Source organism: Artemia sp. Qi Xiang Cuo, chromosome 1 (assembly GCF_049724085.1).
Source record: "Artemia sp. Qi Xiang Cuo chromosome 1, ASM4972408v1, whole genome shotgun sequence".
Taxonomy (NCBI): domain Eukaryota; kingdom Metazoa; phylum Arthropoda; class Branchiopoda; order Anostraca; family Artemiidae; genus Artemia; species Artemia sp. Qi Xiang Cuo.
Genome location: NC_142794.1, coordinates 68,069,103 through 68,087,926, shown reverse-complemented (window position 1 = coordinate 68,087,926; position 18,824 = coordinate 68,069,103). Strand labels below are relative to the sequence as shown.

At 35.2% G+C, this 18,824-nt stretch overlaps 2 pseudogenes; both read right to left on the bottom strand.

The window, feature by feature from the left end:
• Positions 1-8,817: 8,817 nt before the first annotated feature.
• LOC148956636 (uncharacterized) lies at positions 8,818-11,567 on the bottom strand (annotated as a pseudogene).
• A 56-nt stretch (positions 11,568-11,623) lies between these two features.
• Positions 11,624-12,276, bottom strand: LOC148956635 (geranylgeranyl transferase type-2 subunit beta pseudogene; annotated as a pseudogene).
• Positions 12,277-18,824: the final 6,548 nt, after the last annotated feature.

Sequence of the window (18,824 nt, the reverse complement as noted above, 5' to 3'; positions counted from 1 at the left end):
TTTCCATTGTGCGTAAATAGGCTTCCAAAAACCAAGGAAAGAATTTTAAAAGGAAAAGACTTCTTCAGGCGGGTGGTAGCTTTTTCACATTTTTACTGCCAATAATTGCAGGACTTGTAAACAGTTTTCTCTAGAGAGAATGGCAAAACCCTATAAATTGAAACCAATAGAACTCGCACTCTCACCCGTGGAACACTTTGAGAACAATCTGAGTAAATTCATTGACAACGAGAATATTGAGGATGATAAAAGACTGCTTTTACTTCAAGATGCAATTCGCTGAGTGGATAAACGTAAGCCCTATCGTGCGAAGGCTAGTGGTATTGACCACAAAAAAGAATCATCTCCTCAGTATTCTGCTGCTGCTAGAAAACAATTAAAGAAGGAGGAATTGGATTCAATTGTATTGAAAATTGGAAATCTAATGCCCCACTCATATCGTGAACAAAGTAAACGACTCCTAACTTATCTCATGGAAAGTGGTCAAAATCATATTCAAGTTGATGGCAATGGGAAAGGGATTATAATTCAGGACAAGAATTATAATCTACTTGATTTAATCTATGATATGGTTACAAATCGTAAAGGACTATTATCAGTTGACGCTCATCTATACAACTTTCTAAATACATTAAACTTCCCCAAAAGTCTTAATAGCAATACACAAATTCTAAGAAAATTAAATGAACATGCATCAACAACAACAATAACACCATTAAAATATGAAGAGGAAGAAGATGAAGAAGAAGATTTTAAATCAATCTTGGAAAATACTAGCACACCTAGTGGAAACTTGACAATAAGGAGGAGCACACCATTCATAGCTAGACAAAAGCGAAAAGGTATCAAGTCACCATCACCCCCATCACCAACCACAACTAGTATACAAAAGGGTAGTGGACGTTACACTACGTATTTACGTTCAAAATGGCTGAAGTTCTGAAAGGTGTTTATGAAAATATTGGTGAAGCGGGGAGTTTAAGTTCCCCCACCACTCTTTCCAAAGTCACTGGTGTTCACGCTGAAAGTGTACAAGACTATCTACAAAATGAATCAAGTTACACTCTGCATAGAAATTATAGGCTTCTTGGTAATCCTTATCGAAAAACTAAAGCCTTTTTCCCATTGCATATAATGCAAGCAGATCTTCTAACTCTAGATGAGATTCAACAACGTCACAATATACAGTACATTCTACTTGCAATCAGTGTTTATAGTCGTTATTCATATGCAATTCCATTGCCCTCGAAGAGAGGTGTTGAAGTTGCTCAGGCTAAAGAAAGTTTTCTCGAACAGGATTCGTATAAAAAAATTCAAACGGATCGCGGTAGTGAATTTGTTAATCCTCATGTTGCAAAAGTACTAGTGAAATATAGTACACTGCTTTATCATAGTCATAGTCCTATAAAGGCTGCATTGGCCGAACAATTGATAAGAACCATTCGACTTTTAATTTCAAGATATTGTACTTTGAAAAATACTCCTGTTTTTATTAAAGATTTAGATAAAATCATGTTGATCTATAATCAACGACCTCATCGATCATTGTCCAACTCAACCCCAACGGAAGTCCATCATTCTGATCATGATACAATTGACATCTTTCTTAAACAATATTCCAATGAAACGATTGTCAAGAAGAAAAATAAATTCAATGTTGGTGATACTAATCGAATTAATAGAACAACTAATGTTTTTGAAAAGGGGAATTACTTGTGGTCCACAGAACCTTTTAAAGTGGCAAAGATCCTAGACACTAAACCCATAACTTATCGTTTGCGCGATACCAAAGATGAAGAGATTAACGGCGGCTTTTATGACTATGAACTACAAAAGGTTAAAAATAATAGTGAAATCTATCAAATTGAAAAGATATTAAAGACTTGTACTCGCAGGGGTAGGAAACAGTTACTTGTTCGGTGGCTAGGATACAACTCTGATTTTGATTCTTGGATTAGTGTTGAAGATGTTGACAATGCCCAATGATTTCTTTGTAACATTTATGTCCAACATTTCCGATCCTCTCTACAACGATTTGAATAAGACAAGTGATTTTTGGACAAAACTCTCCCCCGTCATCAAATTTGATGGTGTGTATGAAGTGGCTCTTGTCGACTGTATTCTCAAAAATACCTATGACATCCTGAGAAAGGATCGTTTGTACGTTATAAAAGTTATACCATTCAATTGGTCACTCTTTGTCGACTATGAATGGGTTGAAGCACTTAAATCTAGCGAATATCCAAATGTTAAATTGAAATATATTGAATACGATAATATGACAGATTTGTGTCGTACAATCAATAGAAAAATCTCATATCGTAGGAGTGGTACATTCCATTTTAATTATTCATTGGAACACGATAGGATTCACATTACCTCACCTGTTGACACTGAAATAATGATTCTCAATGATAATCTGAGAGACGTTCTTGGCTTTAAACAGAATATGATCAATGGGAAAAATGCTGGCACCGTTTACGGGATGGATCAAGTTATTTTGCTGATTATCCACCTGGTTTCGCCTCGGACTCTTGCATATTTCTCTATGCATCCTTTGTGGAAACATCGAGAGTTGGGAATTCAAATGTCCCCCTCCTACGTGTTCTTGAACGAAAAACAACCCATGAACGTGTTCATCACTATACTCGACAGCCTTTTGATTATGTTTCTGAAAAAACTTCGTATTTGGAACTGCCATTTAACACTAAGAAGTTAAATTGGCGATCCTTTAGCAATATCAAAAGACATAGCAGTGATTACATGTCATTTTCGACCCATTGTCGGCGACAAAACCTCCTAAAATGAACAATAGAAGAATTTCATTTGTCTATCCCGATATCGATTGTTATGTTGGTGCTCTGATTCCACGTCAAATAGGCAATGGATTGGACTACTACAAGGGGCGTACTACAATGTCTGGCTGTGGTCTTGGTAGCTGGTTTGCTAGGCTATTTTGTTCTGCACTACCCTTTGCCAGAAAATATTTTGTACCTGCTGCATCAAATTTTGCTGCCTCAACACTACAGGACTGGGGGTCAGGTAAGAGTTTCAAGGAGATTATTAAGGAAAATATTAGATCTTGAGCAAGAGCCGCTGTCGAGAAACTAAAATAGTAAGAAACTGAGGAGGGATTGAAATTGACGCGTTCATATCATTCGTTCATCAGTCACTGACCAGGTGGGACGCGACGAATATCAACAAGGACTTTGAAGAATAAAGAAAGGAAGACCAATGAGAAGAAGAAGAAAAAGAACAAGATTGTTAGATCAAAGAAGGATTTCTTCTCTTAACATGACTTGTCTCCCTCACAAGGAATCATACCCATCAATCAGTTCCTCATTGAATCTATTCCATACTGAAAATGTTGATGTCAGTGTCAAGTATGGCTACTATGAACAATTTCACCCCCAACAACCCCTCTCGGAAAATATACACTTTCAAATATTTTCCCATGAAGACTATTTCATTGATTTGTCATCAACATTTTTTTATTTAAATGTTGCGGTGAAAAAAAAGTCATATAATACAACTCCAACTGTTGCCGGTGGTCTTTCCTACGAAAATGTATTCTACACAATCTGTTCAAACAAATTAATGTATTTATTAATGGAACATTGGTGAGTATTAGCAATAATTTATCCAACAATGCAAGCTGCATAAAATTTGTGATGGTGACACCAAAGGCATACAAGGAGTTGAGAGGACAATCATTGGGCTATGAATATCGATCAGGTGTTGATACTGACGGCGAGTTGACTACTTCAGTGAGCCAGGAGTATCATTTGGTTGGAAAATTAAATCATGAGATATTCAATATATCCCAATGGGTACCACCAAATGTCAAGATTGACATAAAGTTGTAACTGGCCCCGTCGAATTTCATTTTGAGAAAAACACTTCCTGCAGCACCCGATGCAAATGTCATTATCACATCGGCAATTCTCCACGTCCGAAAACAACAGGTAATGAGCTCAGTTGCATTGGCAGTGGAAAAGCTGAGAGCCAATGGTAACAACATTAAACTTCTTGTCCCCCATACGATCACCAATCAACGTCACATTGCCACCGGCTCTCGTAGCTATAGCGATTCATTATTTATCAATGGAGAAATCCCATCAAAATTGGCTTTGGCCTTTGTGAAGAGTGGCAGTGCCGTTGGATCCTGAACCGAATCTCCCCACGAATTTAATTTTGTCGGTGTATCTAGCTTTTTGTGTAAAGTGAATGTGATTCAACTGTACACTCTATCTTTTGACAAAAAATCTTACAGAACTCTGTACGAGTTGACTATGCAATCCCTAGATAATTACTCTCAACTATTTGAAAAGGGAACAACCCATTCAATATTTTCAAAAAATTATGGGGTAATTGTTTTGGACTTGTCGGGGACTCAGGATATGAGCATAGTACGAACAGGGAATGTTCGTTTAGATTGTACATTTGCCGATACTTTGACTTAGAGTATCACGCTAATATCATTGAGTCAATTTGAAACCTATTGAGAAATCACACCCGACGGCAGTGTTCTACTAGACCTAGCACCATGAACACAAACCAAATAATCAACGTGTTTAGTATGGGTTCATACATGTCCCAGTACAAGTCCTATTGTATACCTTCGGACTTCATTGAAAAATTTCCAAGTGTTAACAATACCCTAATCATTTTTAATAGCAGTCCATCGACTTTGAAGACCAGCCATTGGCTATGCATCTTTCAAACAGCAAAGAATATTGAATTCTTTGATCCTCTGGCCTTTCGTATAAATTCTATACTCCATACATCAGCAACTTTATTGAAAGCAGTGGGAAAACGATTATTCAAAAACAACGAAGAGTACAGGATTTAACGACTAAGACATGTGGCTTTTAGGCACTACTCTTTTTCATTTTCAGATGTCGTGGCTATACGTACAAGCAATTTCTTGAAATCTACGTTGACTTTCCTCGATTGAACGACTTTCTAGTGGAAAATATACTTACAAGCGTATTTAATATTGATTTTAGTGCCCTACGAATAAAATGTTCTAAAAATGTTTGTTAATTTTTTTCTTAATAAATGATAAAAATGATTTCATCTTCTACTAAGTATAGGTATTTGTCGACAACAACTAATGCAGGTAGATTATCTGAATTCACAGTATACTGATTCTGATGTACTGCAATGTCAGGGTCACATTTTCTACAGTAGAGTGTAGCTTCACTCTTGTCATATCTCTTTGTATAGTCAATGATATTATTCTCATTCATTCTATAGAATTCACATGTTTCAATTTGATTATTTGAAACAATATCACAAACAGTGTCCTCAAGTGGCGAATCACATTCCGTAACAGCCAAATAAAAATCAGTGGGCTTATAATCATAGCAGCCATTGTCTTCACAACAATGTCGTGGAAACCATATTCTTTTGTTGTTCCAACAGTTGAATCGCTGACCTGGCTCCTCCTCTCAGAACAATTTAAAACCACGACGATACCAATCTCGTAGCAATAAATTAAAATCACGCTTATGATTCTTTCCGATCATACCAGGATATGTATTCTCCCATTGATTACATTTATCATAGTGGCAATTGGAGCATAGGTGTCCTCTAGGGTGAGAGTCACACTCCTCTTCAAGACAGTACTTACAACCTTTAATTTGTACGGCATATCCTCTATGCAATTTACACGGGTGGCATAATCTACACTTTTCATCATACTCATCAATCATTGTACAATTCTCACATAATGACCAGCTGCCCAGTGTGTACATACATAGTGGACATGTATGGAACATTTTTTCATGTGTTGACACTCTCACTACCACAATGAAACTGAGCTACCAACAGCAACAAATTGACTGGGATAGAGAGAGAGAGGAGTAAATCATCCTTGAGTACCATCTTTCTCATGAAAAAAAAGTCCTAAATTTCTAAACTAGTGTTTAAAAGCATATCCACAAAAACATTTTGCCGTGTCGTGATTAATATATCAATAAATTGTGTAAATGCATTTGGACCACGACGTAGAAGCTTCATACAATAGTCTAGTGATTGAGAATCAGTTTTCATTATATCGACAAGCATTCCCAGAGAAAATATCTTCCTTTGAATAGACAGCTCTAGAAAATCGTCATCTAGAATCAAACGTTTTCCATAAGCACTAGATTCCCCATGATTCGCTCTTTCTCAAATCTATCCATTTTTTAGATTTAACACTCTCACTACCAACTTCAGACCAACCAGAATTTTTTCTACTCTAAAAAATTTATGCTAGTCTACTATAGAAAGAAAATTAACTTTGATTTAGAAACAATTCTATTGATCATAATTACAATAATAATTTTCACTGATGCATTTTGTTCTCATCAATATATTTCACTAGCACAACTAATGCTGCCTTAAGTCTATTTATATGCACAATATTCAGTTTCGCAGCAAAACATAATTGCTCCTCCGGCTTAAATTTGCTTAATGATATCACGTATCTAGCATACATATTGTCCCATTCAAGGCATAGTCTACACCCTCTGGTTATTTCCACAGCCACATTTGGCACTCGTATATCTTTGCTGCTACCGGCTCCACCATCAATCTCCCATAATCTAAATGCTCCACTCATTTTCTCTACTAATATCCTCTCAAATTAACAATTCTCTCTGAAATCAATACTCTTACTAATATGAAATGCGATGAAAATCACTCCTTTTATTTGAATCCAGTCACCAATCAAGTTATCGTATATAGAGTAACCTCCGTTCTCTCTCTGATTGGCCCTAAAAAATGGGTGTTGCCTCAAAAACCAGTCCGTTTGCCTTATACAATCTCGACTATACTCTCAAAACGTGTTTGACCACTTTATAGGTAAAGGATTGGTCACTTTTTGCAATGTCCATGTGAAACTACACTGTATATTCTTATAGGCGTGAATGTATGGTTGAATGTACGGTTCAAATATATAGATACGTTACTACTATCGTCTTTTTTCCAAATTTAAAGTAAAAGAACACGCTTTTCAAATGAGAGTAAAGAGTGAAATTAAAGATCAAAATGAAGAAAAAGTCTCCTGTCCCCGAAGGAACCCATAGCTCCCTTTACCCCCCCCCTTCCCCAATCCCATCCCACTTTTTATACTGAAGGTTTACTTGTGCTTAACTGAAAGTATTGAAAAGGGAAAATAGCCAGTTTGCGATGGGAAGTCTTTTTTTAAGGAGTGCCTTCAAGACATTTGAACTAAAATATTGTTGAAACTCCATGCCAATAAAATCTACACAGTGGTTGATTTTTGAAGGAAAATTAAAAGTTTGATTGTCCTATTTCAAAGAGACTGATCAAAGAGACTGGAGGGTCAAAATTCGGTCAAACCCTTTCGGTCAAAATCGTCCGACCAAAAGTTTGAGATATCCATTTTGTTCAGAATATTTAAAAGGCCACATAAATTATACCTCTAGAGATACCAAGATCTCTCACGACCCCTGGGGAAATGTCTTTAAGTTATAGAATTTGTCCATTGCTTACGTATAATAATTTTTATTGGAAAGCATGCATACATTTTTCGGGTGTGGGAGGATTTTCTGCTGGGAGAGTTTTCCACGGGGAAAATTTTCCATGGAGAGTGAAGTTTTCAGGGGGTGAACTTTTCAGGAGAAATTTTATGCTGGTGGAATTTGCAAGAATTCTCATACGAAATTCTTCTTATGTCTCGCACGCAAAAAGTGAAGTATGCTTGATATTAATGAAATAAAACAAAATAGGATGAAAATATAAGAGATTAGAAAAAAAATTCGGCTATATATTTGCACATTAGGGGGGGGGGGGGGGTAAAGCATAGCATATATTAAATACGTAACCTAACTTAGGCACCTTTTTTACCCCTAAACCCCCAAGAATTGAAAGTTTAAATATTGTAAACGCAGTCACAAACCACGGTTTGTAATCCAATTTTCTATTGAAATAAACCTGTTTGACTAGTTTCTTAAGCATATTCCTTATACAATTATCGCGTCAGTTCCGGTTGGTTCCAGCTACATGACAAGTACCCTTTATTAGTGTTATGATTAATGATAAATTGAAGCACATTTGTCCGAAAATTGTCCTTAGACTTTTGTATTTTTCACTTGTCCATTGATACCTTCTATATTGTTGTTCGGTATCGTCTTCAACTTTTCATTCCTATCTAAAACGACTTAGAGCTTTGCAGAATATTCTGCCATTAGGATTTTAGAAAATTATGGACCAAGAGCTTCAGTGAGAAATGTGTATTTGAAACTGAATATTCTTCCTCTAGCAGGTATATTCCTTTTTTATCGATCTATGTTAATGTTTGACATTACCTCAAAATGTTATATTGGCATTCTTATAACTGGTGTGGATCTTCACAATTATAATACAAGAAATGCAGATGCATTTCGACGGCCGCAGTGTGAAACAACCCGGTCACAGTTCTCTGTTTTGCCGAGCTCCTGGAGTCATTTACCAATTGAGGTTGTGCGTGAGTATGACCGAAGTAGTTTCCGGGGAAAATTGAGGGATTTTTTTAATAATATTTATCAATTGGTTAATTTTTTTTTTTTTTAGTAGTGCTATAATTGAATTTTTGGTTGTGTTGTTTTGTTAGCCCATTGGCGGGGGATATTATTTTGTTTTTGTTTATTTATATTGAATTATGTGCTAGAAGTTGGAAGTTGGCCTAACAAACCAAAAGGTTCCTTGGCATTTGTTTTTTGTAAATTATGCGTAAATAAAATTATACTCCAGGAAAAAATTAAGTAATTTATTATCACACTTCATTAAATTGCAAAGAAATAGACGTCCTATCTATTTTTTCTTGGGTCATGCAAAATACAGGTTAATCATCTTGACCTCTTGTGACCCAAGAAGAGAGAAATCTGCCAAGGCAAAAAGTGTATGAAAAGGGTTCAATCTATTTTGCCAATGATTTCCAAAGAAGCAAGGGCCCGCCAGTAATAGCAAACCTCAGGAAGTTTCTTTGGTCTCCCATTAAGCCCACCAGATGGTAGCTGCCTCTCACAGAGCCAAAGGCCAAGAGATTCAGTGTCTACATAATATAATCTCTTTAATATTGAAAGTGCTCCATGGCAGCAATATATTTGTCTAGCATGGCTCTCTGATTCTCGACAAACCCCAAAACCTCCATCAAAGTTCATACATGACAGAATATAAGGCGTTATTTTTTCACATCTATTACATCCATTACATTCAATAGTTTTAAACAAGCAATTACACAGGAAGAAAATCTAGTATCTATTTCACCCCATTTGTCACCCGTAAAAGAAACATCTTCCTGTTGCAGACTTGTAATATACTTCAAAGCATTCGCAGAATCAATTGTTTCAGTAGAATCGTACTTCTTCAAAAACTCACCTTTGCACCTAGTCTTAAAATTTGTAGGCTAATTTGTAGCTAAGCAAAATCTTCCCAAGAATCTATGGGTCCACTCAGAACAAAAATTGCCAAATACAAGATGATGGAAAGAAACCCAAATAGGAAAATGAAAGAACTACTAATAACAATCAAAGACACAATTCTTTTTAAGACCGGCTCTTATAATCAAAAATAATTTGAGGCTTAAATTATACAGATGCCGAAACTGTCACCAAAACCCTATTCAGTTATGCAAATAATACTATTTTCAAATTTAATAGAAACAACACTTGTAGCTTCCTAGGCCTCGAAAAAATGGAAAATCATATTTTTTCGTCTGAGAAAAAAGAAGAAAAATTGTATATCATTTTCAAAAGTTCATGGTGAAATTCGGAAATAATCCATTCCCCACTTGATTTAGACAGCAAATAGGAAGAAATGAAGATAGTAGAATGTCAGCTATAGAGGCAGAGTCCACAATAATATTAGTTAACTTTTTCTTTCAAGCTTCTTGGAAGAGAGTTTCCCTGAGGATGTAGAAATCATGGGTAGATTAAAAAAAGAGATAAATTTAACAAACACATTTTTTTTTCCAAAGGGAGGGGACATTGGGAGGGACCCATGGGCCTGTACCAGATTGGAAGAAAACGATTCTTGTATTTATTTTTTAGGCCCATAAATGGTGTAAAAGCAATCCAAGTCCAAGTAATATTTGGTCCTCTTTTGTTGCATTTTAGAAATTAACTATTGCTGGATTTGCAATCCTTTCAGCATAGCCACGTAATTTATTTAGGCTAAAAAGCAGAAGGGCAAAGCATTGCTCAATAAATCTGAACAAAAATAGTAAAGTTCACTAAAATTCTGTTATAAAACTGGAATTATACTTAAAGGCCATCTATTCTTAAATACATTCGTCTTGCTACATTGTTATTAACAAGATGAAATTCTAAAATTAATAAAACAAGTGAAGAATGAAAAGGGCACTATCTCTGGATTATTTGTTTGCCCTGCAAGCCCTAGATTAAAAAAAAATAGTCGTAATTTCATTGCGAATGAGCGTTCTTTCGTGGTTATTTTTGTAAAAGATATTGACAACACGAGAAAATTTTCCTCTCTGGAATTTGAAATTACTTTTCAATACCCTCCACCCCCCCCTCCCTTAGTTACCGTAAATTAACAGCATTCATTAATGCTAGTTCAGACTTAAGTGATGGTTTTTTCCAACGTACATGCCTGTGGTGGGGGTATTAGCACAGGCTTATTTATTTAACTAACTAGTTTTGCTAAAAGATATTACTTTATTTATTTTCCTTTAACCTTTTTTTCTCAGTATAAACTTTTATTATAAACTGTGTTCTTTTGGTAGCTCCAAAATTGCAGAATTAGTTACTGTAAATTTCCTTTTCAGAGAAACTCTCTTTGTCTAAAAAAAAAAAAAAAAAAAAAAAAAAAAAAAAAAAAAAAAAAAAAAAGACAGTGTCGGAGCCTTGAAGGTGACTTCGCCATTTTAATGGCAACACAACCACGCGTAATGATGCTCTAGCCGAGAGCGCCAAGGACCCTTGGCGATTAATTTGCTTTTAGGAATAATTTGTGTGCGGACATCTTTTTGTTTTGTTAGACCTTCGTTAAAGCAAATGATAGCAAATGACCACTCGCCATACTTTGATTAAAGTTCCATTAAATAAATTAATTAAAGCTGGATTCAAGTCAGGCTGTTATTAAAATGTTAAGTTTTAACCAATCATACTTACCTAGCTGAAGAGTTGCCTTTTTTTGTCTGTTATCTCTATTTTACTAGAAATTAAGAAAAAGTTGAAACATTATTAGGTACTTGTCAATTACCTGGAACCCACGCAAGAAGTGAAGTTTGGTTAATGCTAATGAAATAAAACAAAATAGGATGAAAATATAACAGTTTATAAACAAACTTTGGCTATATATTTGCACATTAGAAGGGTAAGGGGTAAAGCATAGCATATATTAAACACGTAACCTAACCTAGCCTAGGCACCTTGCCCCCCCCCCCTAAACCCCAAAAAACAAAAGTTTAAATACTGTAAACGCAGTCACAAACCACGGTTTGTAATCCAATTCTTCTATTGAAAGAAACCCGTTTGACTAGTTTCTTAAGCATATTCCCTATACAATTATCGCGTCGGTTCCACGTGGGTTCCAGCTACTTGACAAGTACCCATTATTAGTATTATGATTTATTAAGTAATTCATTGTCACATTTATATTGATAAAAAATTTACATCCTATCTATTGTTTCTTGGGCCATGCAAGATACAGGGTTAATCATCTTGACCTCTTGTGACCCAAGAAGAGAGAGACCTCTGGATATGAGAATATGAGTTTCTTTAATTTTTCTGAATCAATTCAATCTATTTTACCAATGATTTGCAAAGAAGCAAGGACCCGCCAGCAGTAACAAACATCTGGACGTTTCCCTAGTCTACCATTAAGCCCGCCAGAGGATAGCTGCCTCTCACAGAGCCACCAGCCAAGAGATTCATTGTCTACATAATGTAATCTCTTTGAAATTGAAAGTGCTCCAAGGCAGCAATATATTTATCCAGCATGGCTCTCTGATCCTGGACGAACCCCAAAACCTCCATCAAAGTTCATACATGACAGAATATAAGTCGTTGCTTTATCCACATCTATTATATCCATTGCATTCAATAGTTTTAAACAAGTAATTACACAGAAAGAAAATCTAGTATCTATTTCACCCCATTTGTCACTCATAAAAGGAACATCTTCCTGCTGCAGCCTTGCTACACACTTCACAGCATTCGCAGAATCAATTGTTTCAATAGAATTGTACGTTACAAGAATCTGAAGAGCAGACAAAGTGTAGAGCAGATGTGGATCATGGTTTGGACTGGTTCCAATGCCACAGCACAGATGGGAGGATTTGGTATATATATAGTGTTTGGTACATATCCATCGAGAACGACATCACCATACCGATAATCTAAAATTGAAAGAGGTTTTAATTTCACATAACCAGAGGCAACGCTACAGCGTTATACATATACTGATCAATAGTTTCACCTTCACGTTGGTCTCTTTTGTGAAAAATATATCTCGAGAATACTGTGTTTGATAGGGGGTTGAAATATTCATTGAATTTTGATATGTATACATCCAAATTGTCTGTTTCCTCGTCGGATATTGTAAATGTACTAAATAAATCTCTCCTTTTGTCTCCCAGCTATATTAGCAAGAACTTACATTGCTTTTTGTTGTTTTTTTCGGCTGAGAGGGCCTTTTAACATAATATTGGCATGTGTTCTGAATCTTGACCATGCCTCCTTCAGATTGTCATTACACCAATCCATTGTAGTGTATTGTACGCTGGCTTCCATATCTGATACCATATAAAAGTTCGTTAGATACAGCAATGACTTTATTCAATAATTGTAGAAACCCAAGTTACTAGAATAGAAAGATAAGTTAGAACGTTACAATTAGGTACTTGTCAATTAGCTGGAACCCACGCAAGAAGTGAAGTTTGGTTAATGCTAATGAAATAAAACAAAATGGGATGAAAATATAATAGTTTAGAAACAAATTTGGGCAATATATTTGCACAATAGGGGGGGGGGGTAAAGCACAGAATATATTTAATACGTGACATAACCTAGGTATCTTTTTCCCCCTTAAACCCCAAAAAAACAAAAGTTTAAATATGGTAAACGAATTCACAAACCACGGTTTGTAATCCAATTTCCTATTGAAAGAATCCCGTTTGACTAGTTTCTTAAGCATATTCGCTATACAATTATCGCGTCGGTTCCGCGTGGGTTTCAGCTACTTGACAAGTACCCACTATTAGTATATTAATATTATGATTAAACTCTACAAATAATGCAGAGATAACGCCCTTTTCATTCTTTATTAATTTTATTATTCCATATTGTTACTAACAATGTAGCCAGAAGACTGTATTTAAGAATAGATGGCCTTCAAATATAATTCCAGTTTTAAAGTAGAATTTTAGTGAACTTGTATTAGTCTTGGTCAGATTTCTGAGCAATACTTTGCCCTTCTGCTTTTTAGCCTAATTAAATTACGTGGTTATTCTGAAAGAATAACAAATCCAGCAATAGTTACTGTCTAAAACGAAACAAAAGAGCACTAAATGTTTCTTGGACTTGGCTTCTTGGCTTGCTTTTACACCTCTATGAGTCAAAGAAATAAATACAAGAATCGCTTCCTTCCAATCTGGCTCAGGCTCATGGGCTCCTCACAAAGTCTGCTTCTTTTGGAAAAACAAAATTTGTAAAATATAACTCTTTTTGTAATCTGCCCATGATTTCTACATCCGCAGGGAAACTACCCGCAGAAAATACATTAATGTTCAGTAGTCAGGCTCAAACATAATTGTTGTGTAACTGAGTGGTTGAACAATTCCTGTAGCAAATAGCCCCCCCCCCACTTAAATCTTCCAAGAAGCTTGAAATGTTTTTTTTTTACTGATATTGTGGACTCTGCCTCTATAGCTGGAATTCTACTGCCTTCATTTCTTCCCGTTTACTGTCTAAATCAAGGGGGAATGGATTATTTGTGATTTTCACCCTCAACTTTTGAAAATTATATACAATATTTCTTCTTTTTTTTCAGACGAAAAAATGTGCTTTTCTGTTTTTTCAAGGCCTAGGATGCTACAAGTGTGGTTTCTATTAAATTTGAAAATAGTATTATTCGCATAATTGAATAGGGTTCAACAACTTTTGACTCGTTGGTTTTGGTGGCAGTTTCGGCATCTGTGTAATATAAGCCTCAATTTATTTTTGTTATAAGAGCAGGTCGTAAAAATAATTGTGGCTTTGATTAGTATTAGTAATTCTTTCATTCTCTTATCTGGTTTTCATTCCATCATCTTATGTTTTGCAATTTTTTTTCTGAGTGGACCCATAGATTCTTGTAAAAATTCCACATAGCTATAGCCTATAACTTTTAAGACTTTTTAGTGCAAAGTCTGATTTTTGAAGAAATTGTTTTATTAATTAGTATCATCACCACCTTTTTCTGCAAAGGTGGGTTTTTAAAGAAACTTTTTATTAATTAGTATCATTATTCTTTGAGTAAATAGTAGTCAAAATAGAAAAATCAAACAGGTAAAATTTAAAGCAGTTGTGTTGCATATGTCTCTTTTTGAGAATGCCTCGTGGCCAATTTCGGTGAAAGTTAGATAATGGCTCTTCCACGTGTTTTTTTTTAAACCCATATAGAATGGTAATAAAATTTCTTTATGTAAATCTATCAAACAGTTCGTGGTAACGAACTGTAAGTAAGGAGCGACCCGGCTCAATGGTAACCGAAATTCTAGAAAACGGGATTTTGATACCAATAGATATATCAAAAGAATCAAATTTTAATGCTGATTTCAAATATATAAGTTTCATCAAGTTTAGTCCAACCCATCAAAAGTTACGCACCTGAGAAAATTTGGCTGATTTTCGAAAAAAGGCTGAAACACCCCATAAAAGTCATATAAGCTAAATGCAAATCACCCCATAAGATTCAGCGTATTAGAGAACCCAACTGCATAGGTTTTAAGCTCCTGTCTGCAAAATTGCGGAATTTTGTATTTTTTGCCAGAAGAAATATCCCGGATGCGTGTTTATTTGTTTTTTGTTTCCTAAGGGTGATTGTATCAACCCAGTGATCCTAGAATATCGTGGGAGGGCTCATTGGAACGGAATTTAAAATTTCTATTGTCCTTTTTAAGTGAAAATTTCTATTGTCCTTTTTAAGTGACCAAAAAATGGAGGGCAACTAGGCCACCTACCTCGCTCATTTTTTCCCAAGGTCACCTTATCAAAATTTTCAGATAGCCATTTTGTTCAGCATGGTCAAAAATATGATAACTATGTCTTTTAGGATGACTGAATCCCCCGAAGTCCCCGGGGAGAAGTCCCCGAAGTTTCCTTTGTGATTAAGGGGTCATTTTTAAAGAATTGGAACAAAATTCGAACTTTAGCTTAAAGAGCAAAGTATTGACTAGGGGGCGAACCTCCTAATATACGTATTAAAAATCTATGAATATAGAAGTTCGTTACGTAAGTTAATTCGTAAATTACGTATATTTATTACTAAAAAAACGTTCGTAAATAAAATTAAACAAGTTTAGAGAAAGCCATTTAACCAAATAAAACTAAAATAAATATGCAAATTTTGTTTTATTTATTCATGTACGGTGTGCCAAAATCAAAACCTGCATTAATTCAATAACGTTCAAAAATTAAATTAAAAAATTAAGTTTTTTCCACTGAAAGTAAGGAACGACTTTAAAACTTAAAACGACCAGAAATTATTCCGTATATGAAAGGGGCTGTCCCCTCTTCAACGCCTCGCTCTTTACGCTAAAGTTTGACTTTCTCACAACTGAATTTTTTTAAACAATAAAAAACTTTAGCGTAAAGATTGAGGCGTTGAGGAGGGGACAGCCCCTTTCATATACAGAATAATTTCTGTTCGCTTTAAGTTTTAACGTCGTTCCTTACTTTCAGTTAAAAAAAAAATTGGTTTTTTTTTTGTTTAATCACTAAATGGGGTAAGTAGCTTTTTGTTCACTTCTAAGAAGTATTGAATAAATGCTGCGTGAAATACATTGCAAATACTTTCTGTTTCCTACTAGATACTTTCTCTTATCATTTCAAATAAAAAAAATGTATCACTATATTGCATTGAAAAGTGGCGAATATTAGGCATACACTTCGATAAAATTTGATTCTCATGTTAATTTTAGGGAAAAGAGTTTAGGGTTTGAAAGACTTTTCTTGTTCTACGCAAATGAACAAACTATGTAATGCTCTATGCTCTAGGGTAAAGTTTTTTATTACTTTAAAAAGTAAAGTTTCGACAAAGAGTCAAACTTTAGCGTAAAGAGTGGGGCGTTGAGGAGGGAGCATCCCCTTTCATATACGGAATAATTTCTATTCTTTTTAAATTTTAACGTTGTCTCCTTGCGTTCAGCTAAAAAAATTATTTTTTGAATTTAATTTTTGAACATTTTTCAGTTAATACAGGTGCAAATTTGGTTCACCTTATATGAAAAATAAAAACAGAATTTACATAGTAATTTTGGGAGAGTTAAAAATTTTAACTCTCCCAAATTTAAATCCCCCGTATAAAATTTTCTCAGGAGAGTTCACCTCCAGAAGCTACCCTCCCAATGTGAAAACATTGGGACTTCAGCAGTCGCTCTTAAAAAATTGGGACAAAATTCCAACTTTAGTGTAAAGAGCAAGGTGTTGAGGAGGGGATAACCCCCCTCAAACAGTAATAATTGCTGTTCGTTTTTGTTTTATTGTTGCTCTTTACTTTAAGTTGAAAACATTTTTATTTCTTACTTAATTTTGGATCATTTTTTAAAAAAATGTAAGGAAATCTGGCTCTACTACCACGGAAAAATCCCTCCTCCCAACGGATATATTCTCTAGACAATTCAATCCTGGTGAAAATCTGCCACGGACAATACCGTTTTAACATCTATATGTGTAGAATTGAGTCGGAAAAGAGAAAGCAAGACATAAGAAGAATTTCGTATGAGAATTCTTGTAAAATCCCCCAGCATTAAATTTCTCCTGAAAAATTTACCCCCTGGAAACTTCCCTCTCCATGAACAATTCTCCCCGTGGAAAACTCCCAGCAGAAAATTTGTATCCCTCCCCCACCCAAAAAAGTGTATGCATACTTCCCAGTAACAATTACTATACGTAAGCAATGGGCAAATTTTATAACTTAATGACCTTTCCCCAGGGGCCGTGGAGGATCGTTGTATTTCCAAAGGTATTGTTGTGTGGCCTTTAACTATGCTGAACAAAATGGCTATCTCAAACTTTTGGTCGGGCGATTTTGACAGAAAAGGGCCTAATTAACCTCCAATCTTTTTGATCACTTAAAAAGGGCACCAAAACTTTTAAATTTCACTCGAAAGAACCCTCTTCCGATATTCTACGACCACTGAATAGATTTCATTGGCATGGAGTTTCAAAAATATTTTCAGTTCAAATGTTTTGAAGGCAATCCTTAAAAAAAGACTTTCAATCGCAAGCTGACTTTTTTCTCTTTTGAATACTTTCAGGTAAGCACAAGTAAACCTTCAGTATAAAAAGTGGGACGGGATTGGAGAAGGGAAGGTGGAAGAGAGCCACGGCTCTCTTTAGGGATAAGAGAATTTCTCTTCATTTTGATCTTTAATGTCACTCTTTACTCTCATTTGAAAGGCGTGTCCTTTTACTTTAAATCTGGAAAAAAGATGATATGACAACCAGGGCCGTATCCAAGATTTTATTTCGGGAGGGGTGGGGGTAAAAAACTACAAGAAACGCATCAACATTTGTGTATATTCATTTTGTTACGTTTTTACGAGTCGGACGATATTTAGGGGAGGGGGTTTAAACCCCCTACCCTCTAAGATATGGCCTCGATGACAACAATAGGAATTCTTAAATATAGGGCAATTGTTGAGACTAAGCAAATTTTCGGAGATAGTTATTTTGTTGGCATTTATTAACTCAAAAATTCATTTTGATAGATATTATCCACCTACCCATGAGACATTGCAGCGCGATAGGTAATATAGTCGTGATTTATTTACCTGCTTTTTTTTTATTTCAGGATTTATTTACCCTTTTTTTTGATTTCAGGATTTCTTTGCCTTTTTTTGGACTTCAGAATTTATTTTCTTTGCTTATTTTTGGATTTCAGGATTTCTTTATTTTTTCAGGATATCAGAATTTCTTTGCCTTTTTTTGAATATAGGATTTCTTTGCCTTTTTCTTTGATTGAATGAAATTAAAACATCTTTCAATTTTAGATTATAGATATGGTGATGTGGTTCTCGGTGGATATGTAACAAACACTATATATGTACCAAATCCTCCCAGTGTCTGTGCGATAGCATTGGAGCCAGTCTAAACCAAGATCCACATCTGCTCTACACTTTGTCTGCTGTTCAGATTCTTGTAACGTACGATTCTATTGGAACAATTGATTCTGCGAATGCCGGGAATTATATTGCAAGTCTGCAGCAGGAAGATGTTTCTTTTATGTGCGACAAATAGGGTGTCACGAGGAACATCTTCACCGACAGATTTATGTAGATCTTGTAATTTCTAAAAAATATATTCACTAGCGTGTACGGTAAGTTTTTGGCAGTTCATATTATTGACTTACAAATAAAGTGAACATACCCCCTAATGTGCAAATATATACCCTGAATTGGAATATATCATGAATAGTCGACGGCAAAGTTTCGAATCGCAAAAATCAGCGCTATTTCTGTCGACGGCATTTGAAAAACTTGAAACGGTAGAAAAATGTTTTATATTTGAGTTGCCTAATAAATGAGGTTTGAATTGCTATAAATGAGTATTTTTGGAAAATGTTGCTCTTGAACAGCTTATTTATAAACTAGTTATATGTTTCAACCA